This window comes from Stylophora pistillata, chromosome 4 (genome assembly GCF_964205215.1).
Source record: "Stylophora pistillata chromosome 4, jaStyPist1.2, whole genome shotgun sequence".
NCBI classification, from domain to species: Eukaryota; Metazoa; Cnidaria; class Anthozoa; order Scleractinia; family Pocilloporidae; genus Stylophora; species Stylophora pistillata.
Window position 1 is genome coordinate 25941604 of NC_142522.1, and position 8850 is coordinate 25950453.

At 42.0% G+C, this 8850-nt stretch overlaps 1 pseudogene; it reads right to left on the reverse strand.

Moving 5' to 3' along the window:
- Positions 1 to 1809, reverse strand: LOC148733048 (uncharacterized; annotated as a pseudogene).
- Between the last annotated feature and the right edge of the window lie 7041 nt (positions 1810 to 8850).

Genomic DNA, 8850 nt, shown 5'->3' on the forward strand with positions numbered 1-8850 from the left:
TTAATTATAGCAAATTCTATTTTTCGAATGAAATTCCTTTCTTTTATTCAAACCATGGGGTGCCAAAGAGAACAACTGAGCACTGCAATAAGCCTCTTTTGTGATTAAAAGCCTATCGATTTCTTCAGAGCCACTAGAGGCCTGTACCTGATCGATGCATTGGAACGAAAAATCGTCCAGGGTGTGTGGGGTTTTGTTAAAGTGTATCGCTACTTCACAAGTTGTTTTGTTTGTGAGCATAACAGATTTGTGATTTCGAAATCTAACTTTAAAGTCGGTAGTAGTAGATCCTACGTATTGCAGGCGACATTTCTTGCAAGAAGCCAAGTAAATCACATTTTTACAATCACAGGAAAGTCTAGAGTGAATGGTGTAATTTTTGCCCGTCTGACAGCTGAGAAATTATTTAGATTTAACAAAGAAATTCTGACAGAGATCGCATCTTTTCCTATCGCATTTAAAGCAGCCATTGTTATGAGGATTGGTTTGTCTCTCGCTGGCAGTTTTAAAACGAGATGGTGCTAACAATTCTTTGAGATTTTTCGATCGACGAAAAGATGGTATGAGAGAACTTCGAGGAAAAAGTTCTTTCAATTTGCGTTTAAATTGCAGAATAAACAAATGCTTTCTGATTATGTTGCCTATGTCGGGCAAGTTAGGATTAAATGTAATAACAAATGGAAATAGTTTCTTCGTTTCTTTTCCACGAGTCCTGAGTAATTATTTCTGGGGATGGCGGAGTCTTTCGAGAATTGTTTAGAAACTAATTTAGAAGGGTAACCTGGTTAACAAGGTACTCTTTGTACTCAGCAGTTCTCTCGGCAAAAAATACTTCTTCAGAGCAATTTATTTTCATTCTTGTGGCTACTCCAAAAGGAATAGTTTTGACAACGTGCTTAGGATGGCAGCTGGAAGGCGGAAGGTATAAATGGCTATTTGTAGGTTTGGAATAGACGTCTGTCCTGATAAATCCATCGATAAGATATAAAGTAAGATCAAGTACGTGAAGCTCACCCTCAGAAAAAAACTAGCTCAAACTTAATGGTAGGATATAGAGAATTGACGTAATCAGTAAATTTATGTAGGGCAGGAAGGCCCTGCTGCCATAGAACAAATACGTCGTCTCGATATCGCCACCATAAGGACGGCTTTATCGGACCAGAAAACTTAGCTTTGTGATTAATTTCGCCCATGGTTAAATCGGCATAGCTACAAGCATTCTTCGGACCCATAGCTGTGCCATGGATGTGAAGAAAGAAATTCTCTTTAAAGACAGAATGGTTGCTTTTCAAACAAATTTTTACGGCTTCTAAAATACAAGTCGAGGGTGGAAATTTGTTTTCCCTACTCAAAGCCTTCCTTACTGCAGTGAGGCCGAGTTTGTTATAGATGTTAGGGAACATTGAAACCACGTCCCACGAGACCATTAAGGTGCCAGTTGGAAATGGACCGCTTGTGTTAAGATGTTCTATTTTGTTAAGCAGGTCGGTAGTGTCTTTAATAAACGATGGTAATTTTCAAGCAAGTGGTTGTAAATAAAATTCAGTAAAGGCCGATTAGTTTTCAATTGCCGTGCCACAACAAGATGTAATAAGTCTGAGCGGGATACCCTTTTTGTGTGTTTTGACGTGTCCAAATGCAACTCCTGGTCTCGCTTCTTTATTTATAACCCATTTTGGCTACTTCGGGAGAAATCTCACTTTTTCCTAGCCATTTGGAGCACCAACTCTCTACTAATGCCAAATGTTTAGAGGTTGGGTCTGATTGCAAAGGTTCGTGATGCAACTGATTGTTAAGCTGACCAAACATTTTTTCCTCGTACTCCCTTTCATCAATTAAAACAAATCGGGATCCTTTGTCCTGTATACGAATCAAAACATTGGAATTTTTAAGTTTTTTAAGCGCAACCCGTTTATTTTTAGAAAGGTTATTTCTAGCTTGCCAAATGTTCTCAGGATTGATAAGGTCACGCCGTACATTAGCTAAATATAGTTCAAGTTCAGGGTACCTTGACGTTGGAGGTTTCCATTTCCTATTCTTTGGTAGTGGGGTAGGTGGCTAGGATTTGTCAGTTTGTCATCAGGATTACTATCAATGAAGAAAGCTGCTGTTCGTAGTCGAGCTTCAAATACTTCTAAGTCATCGTACACGCTCTGCGAACTGATGTCCTTAGGTGTTGGGCAAAACGATGGTCTTTTCTTCAGCCCCTAGTGGCTCTGAAGAGATCGATAGGCTTTCAATCACAAAAGAGGCTTATTGCAGTGCTCAGTTGTTCTCTTTGGCACCCCATGGTTTAAATAAAAGAAAGGAATTTCATTCGAAAAATGGAATTTGCTATAATTAATTTTCCATCTTATATTAGGCGCTACTAATTGATCGTTCAAAGGCCCTTTTCTTGGATTTTGTCGGCCCTTTAATTAGGTGTGAATTGTGCTCAGAGGCCCTGCCAAGGGATCTTATTATGATTAGTATCATTTAAGGGCCCCTCCAGGGATTTTGTTGCTAATTTGCCCTTTCGGGCTCCAAAGGCTTTGTTTTGAGATTTTGCTACGGTTTACAGTTGTAGTTAAAAGCGGGCCTCCCCTTTTTTTGCTTGCCGCATTGCTTCTTTGCAATTGGTTACGCCATTCATTTTAACATATTTAGTATTCTTATCTCTTAGTTTTTAGGGTTTGTCTCTTGTATTTTGTCCATTGCTCTCTTTGTAATTAGGTTTTTTATTATCTTTTTATTAGCACCAGTTCATTAGTCGTTATTTGTAACTACGTAATCATTAGCACTTCGATCTTATTTAATGCTCTTTATTTATTTCAAAAGTTGTAAATGACTGAAAAAGGTCTCGGACCGAAACATTTTTTATCAAAATTTCAAATTTTTTACGTCAGAAGTTTTCCATCCTCGCAATTTTTAAATTTTATATATATATATATATATATATATATATATATATATATCAAGCTAAAATAATAGGAAACAATTAAGAAGACAAGAGGACTGTTTGTATTGGTTTCGCAAGTAGAACTTGTTTTCATGGCGGCACTTGGAAATTAGTTCTGATCGTTTGCTTAATGAAGTGGACTTGTTCCCGGTGATAATGAGGAGTTTTTCGGCAAGGCAGAGGTTGCATGTTCTTGAATTTCCTTTGTAAGATGCGGCTTTGTGGATTGTCGACCAATGAATGGAGTAGGGAGTGTTGGTGCCCTTAAGTTCCCAAATGTATTTGGATAGCTCGGTGCTGTTAGCGTAGGCTTTCTTTCGGAATGAGAGGGAATGCTGCGTGTATCTTTGTTAACAGAATTTTCTGTTAGGTCGATGTAGTTTTTGCACGTTTGGTCTTTGTTTGTGGTGTCTTTAGCCTTGTAAATTAAGGAGGAAGCGAGGGACTTGTTCTGTAAGGGACAGGCTTGTTTTACTCTTCAGTTGTACTTGCGGTCTTGACTGGTCGAGGGGGGGTTCAGGATTTTCTGATTGTGCCTCCTTACAATAAAATCCATGTTGTCCAAAGAACTGTAGCTGACTTTGGTGGTGTTTTTGTTAAAGATTTTGTTGTATTTGTGAGAGGTGGGGAAGTGCTTCTGAACAAGTGTTAGGAAAGTTTTACCGACGTTAGTTTGGAGGTTTTTGCTGAAGGGGGGGTTGAACCAGATTATCTGTCTTCTTCTTTTTTTTTGAGCGATCACGGGAACTAAGGGGATGAAGGTGTGGCTGGCTTGAAGTAGGAGAGATGGGTGTTATATCCGCTTGATTTCAGGGCGTCTTCGTATATGGGCTTGGCTTTGTTGAATACATCTTCGTTGCAGGAGAGGTCACAGATCCGCCGGTTAATAGACTGTGGAAGGTGCTTAATGATGGAAGGGGGATGGTTGGATTTAGCATGGACGTAGAGGGGATTGTTGTTGGGTTTTCTGTGAGGGCAGTATGTTCCTTTCGTTAGGTTTAGTGAGACTTCGAGGAAGTTGACTGTTTTTAAGTTGGTGTTTATGGCGATTGAAAGGCCGTATCCTTTGAAATGGGCTGATGTTGTTTTCCTAAAGCGGTCCGCCTCCGGGCCTGATGCGTTCTTTAGTAAGGCTAGGCCGTCGTCTCTGTAGAAGCCGATGTTGGTGTTACCTGTTTTTTTGCTGAGGGTGTCGAGGATGAAAAGGCCGCCGAGTTCACATATTTCGGCACCATCGTAGCTCCCCATTGTGACGTCGAACATGTTGTCATTGTTTTCTTTTTCCAGGCGGTGGGGTGGTTGAAGAGGAGGGGTTTACGGCAGTGCATGATGATGTTGATGTCTTGATCGGTGATCGTGGTGAAGGTTTAGGCGTAGTTGATGGCATCCAGGAGGAGGGTTTCCGTGATCGAGGGGTAAAAGATGTCGATATCGAAGACAGTGAACGAGTGCATGTGTTTGTCGGGGATGCTGTCGAACCATTTAATGACGTCCATAGAGTTTTTCCACTGGTTCAAGGAAGTTTGCAAACTTCGGCAATATACGCTTACATATATATATATATATATATATATATAACTAACTGCAGACAGTACTGTTTCGGCCTTCTGGGCCTCATCAGTGCAGTGCTAATGCTAGGATGGGGGAGAACCGAGACGGTCACCCCAAACGACCCAACCTTTGTGGTATCGTCTAAGCCATGCCAGAGTGCTCAAACTAGAGTAAACCAGTGTGCACTGTCTGCAGTTATATATATATAAGTTATATATATATATATGTAAGCGTATATTGCCGAAGTTTGCAAACTTATATATATATATATATATATATATATATATATATATATATATATAACTAGCTGCAGACAGTACTGTTTCGGCCTTCTGGGCCTCATCAGTGCAGTGCTAATGCTAGGATGGGGGAGAACCGGGACGGTCACCCCAAACGACTCAACCTTTGTGGTATCGTCTAAGCCATGCCAGAGTGCTCAAACTAGAGTAAACCAGCGAGCATGCGCAATTGCAACGGCAATGACTCATCCTAGATAGAGTGCTCAATTTGGACATGAAAGCAAAGCTTTGTATGCCAAAGATATATATATATATATATATATATATATATATATATATAGGAAGTGTGTAAGTCGATTTTCGCGTGGAACAGTGCTCAATACGTTGAAGCAGAGCAGAATAAATATTATGAGAGGAAAAAAGGACGTAACTACATAATATTTATATATATATATATATATATATATATATATAACTTATATATATATAACTGCAGACAGTGCACACTTTTTCGACCTATGTGGGTCTCATCAGTGCAGTGCATACACTGGGCCAAGCTCTGGAATAAACCATTGCCTGGGAGCTACACTTGTGGGACAAAGTGCAGACACGTTGCCATGCGCGAGTGCTCAAATCGCGACTAAGGTGATGAGCTTCGCCCGAAGGCTAAGTGCATGGCAACCCCAGTGTAGAGTGCTCAATCGCAAGGTAGCCAAAAGGCAAAGCCAAGCGAGAGCTATCTAACTGCAGACAGTGCACACTGTTTCGACTTATGTGGGTCTCATCAGTTTTTTTATGTTTAAGGTGGACGGCCGGGCCCCCGATGAAGGGCGTGTGCAATGCCCGCCGACCAACAGGACTAATCCCACCCATGGCTTGCGTGCAATGCCTTAGGGTTGGGGTCCACCAGAAACGAGGGTCACCAGACACCAAACTCGCTGGGGAATCGAACCCCACCTCAACAAAAATTAACACACTCACACCAAAAATTGAACACACACACTCGATAACTTAAATAACTTAAACTACTTTTTAGTTTTCATTTTTAGGTTTTAAATTTTTAAACTAATATTAAACTATTTCTTCGGAGTGTACTTTAGCACATGTCTAGGAGGACCATTTTGCGGGTTGAGAACAAAGGCAATTGAACCAGGAGGAACTTGAAGGTGTGATGTTAACCGTAGGAGGTCTACTCTATCACCTGAAAGGCCAGGAGGTGTGGATAGCAATTCGAGAATTTCACTTCTGGACTTGGAAGAAATGACCGACGTAACGGAGGGTGGCGCGGTTATCTTATTAGCGACTGGTACGGAAATCGACTGGGTTGTATCCGTTGTAGCAGGCTTCTTTACAGTTCCTTTTGAAACCGGAGAAGTCTGGGGAGCAGCGCGTTTACGGGAGACATTGTCTGATTGTACTTGGTCAACCGATGTGCAGGTTGGAAAACGGTCCTTCCTGGCCTCAAGGTTATAATCGCACTCTTCAGACTCAGCAACAACGTCCTTAGGGACGGGAGCAATTGTCTCAGCTGTCACATCATTTTCTTGAGCTACAGACGAGGGTATGTCCATCTCTACTGATGTGTCTACAGCAGGTTGAGCACCCACGGTCGCCTGACAGTTCCTAGCTAGATGTCCACCTTGACGGCATCGGAAGCATTTGCCCCTAAGGGGACACTCCGCCGACTTATGACCAACTTTATGACAAGTAGTACACTGGAGGGGTTGCCCCCTATACCAAATTTTACAGCGGACGCCACGGATAGAAATAAACGGTGAAATGACATTCCTAATAACCATTTGGACAATGCGTGACCCGGTGGACACTGAAGGCCTTCCGGGCCAAACCTGATTGCAAACAGATTTGACCGTACCATATGCGGACAAAGCTGTGCTGATGGCGTCGTTTGATCCCTCAAAGGGAAACCAAGAGACTACAACAGTAGTAAGCTGGGGAGGAGGAGGAGGGGGTTTAACCACCCTACACTCTACATCGCCCAACTTGATGACACCTAGCTCCTCAAAAAATAACTTAGCAGCATCGCCGTTCTCAGCAAAAGTGACTCTCGCAACACGGCCAGGACATGCCTGCACCGCAGCCACCCGATGGTCAGACTCACGGTCAAAAAAACCCAGCAACAAACCAACCGCTTCCGAGAAAAGTACCTCCTCAGGGAGCCCCTGACAGTCAACGTCGATGGTCCTATTAAAGGACACGACCATGCTGAAACTCGGACCCAACCCAAAGACAAGTCAGAGGGATGGGTGACCGAAACAGAGAAAAAGCAAAAAGGAAAGCAAGTTCGGATCGACCGAGAAATCCCAAAAAAGGGATGGGCGACCAAAACGGAACCAAAGAAAACAACCACTGCCAGGGAGGAAAAAGTCGCAAGTTTTCCCTCCCGGCAGGTACTCACTTATCCAACTCAGACCTCGACAAACACCAGAACCAACTTCAAACTACAAGAGTATGAAGCAACACTGACCATGCGAGACCTGGGCCTCATCAGTGCAGTGCATACACTGGGCCAAGCTCTGGAATAAACCATTGCCTGGGCGCTACACTTGTGGGACCAAGTGCAGACACGTTGCCATGCGCGAGTGCTCAAATCACAACTAAGGTGATGAGCTTCGCCCGAAGGCTAAGTGCATGGCAACCCCAGTGTAGAGTGCTCAATCGCAAGGTAGCCAAAAGGCAAAGCCAAGCGAGAGCTATCTAACATATATATCTAATATATATATATATGTGTAAAAGACGACAAGTTAAAGCGTGACCGTGACGAAAAACGTATCATTCCGTAAAACCTTTTTACAACAATATCTCGAATTTGTGCACTTTGAATAACATATGTATTAAACATTAGAAAAATCTAGCCAACGACCGCCGAGAAAATGAAACTTTAGCGTTGCGAAATCGCCCTTCCGCCATATTGCTGTTGAATAAATGAGCGGCAGGACATCGGTAACGTGTCAAAGTGTAGTGACGTCATCCAATCAAGACAAATTGAAGGCAAGAGAGCTTGTTGGGCAAAATCAGTCTTCAAGCGAAAGTGAACGATCATCTAGTTATTGCTCCATTCCCTCGATAGCTTCCCTTGAAAGTGATGTGAACAGTACTTTTCCTGATGAAAGAACCAATGTAATTGAGGAATTTGATTTCCTTTTCCTGTAGGCGATCTTTAAGTCTATTTATTTTGGTTGTCAGCGTGTTGATTGTTTTCTTCCGACTTCGGTTTTCGTCTCCCACAAACTTGCACGCGTCGCAACTCTGGTGGAGGTATAAGTGAGTCTCTTCCTAAGATGACGAAAATGGAGCATTTAATGATATAATTTGACTCTAATACGTTGGAATTCCTTGATTTGGCCATGTGTTGTTTATATGTACTGACACGATCGCGTATGTTCGCATGCAAAATCTCTCTTGTATTTACCTGGTAATCTATTGTTTCCTTGGCGGAAAACGAAGCCGCAAGCTCATCTGCTTCAAAATGAGAAACGGCAATCTCATCGGAAGAATTTCCCGTTAACTCCGAAGACACTTCTTGATCCCCAGAGGCATCGTTACTCAAAGAACCAGAATCGGCAATGATTTCGGACCCGTTTGCGAAATCTGACGATGTAGATGTCGGTAGCTGCACGCAGAGATCACATAAGGTCAATATTGATAGACATTGGTATTGTTTTATAGAAGACAGCTTATAGTAGAGAAAGCAACGTACAGCTGTGTACGAATATTGAGTTAAAATCAAACAGTTGAACATCACAATAACCTTTTTATCAAGTTCACTGTGGGTACCATCAGAGACGTTTTATGCCGTGTTCTGCTGTGGATGCACTTCGCGTTCATGGTTTATCTCTATTACAGGATTTTCCGGGCAGAGTGGCATCGCTGTCTTCGAATGAAATATCTCTTTCATAGTCTATATAGATCAATTAATATTATAAATATTATGAACATTTGATAAATGCGAAGTTTGAATTTTGCTGGACGGTCACGTCTTTGCATTCTAATGAATGCGACTAACACCTCCACTTTGACAAATTGTCGAAGAACTATTTAGACAGATTTCCAGAATACTTCACTGCAAGTTACAATAAACCAACGAATAACGAATAGTGAATG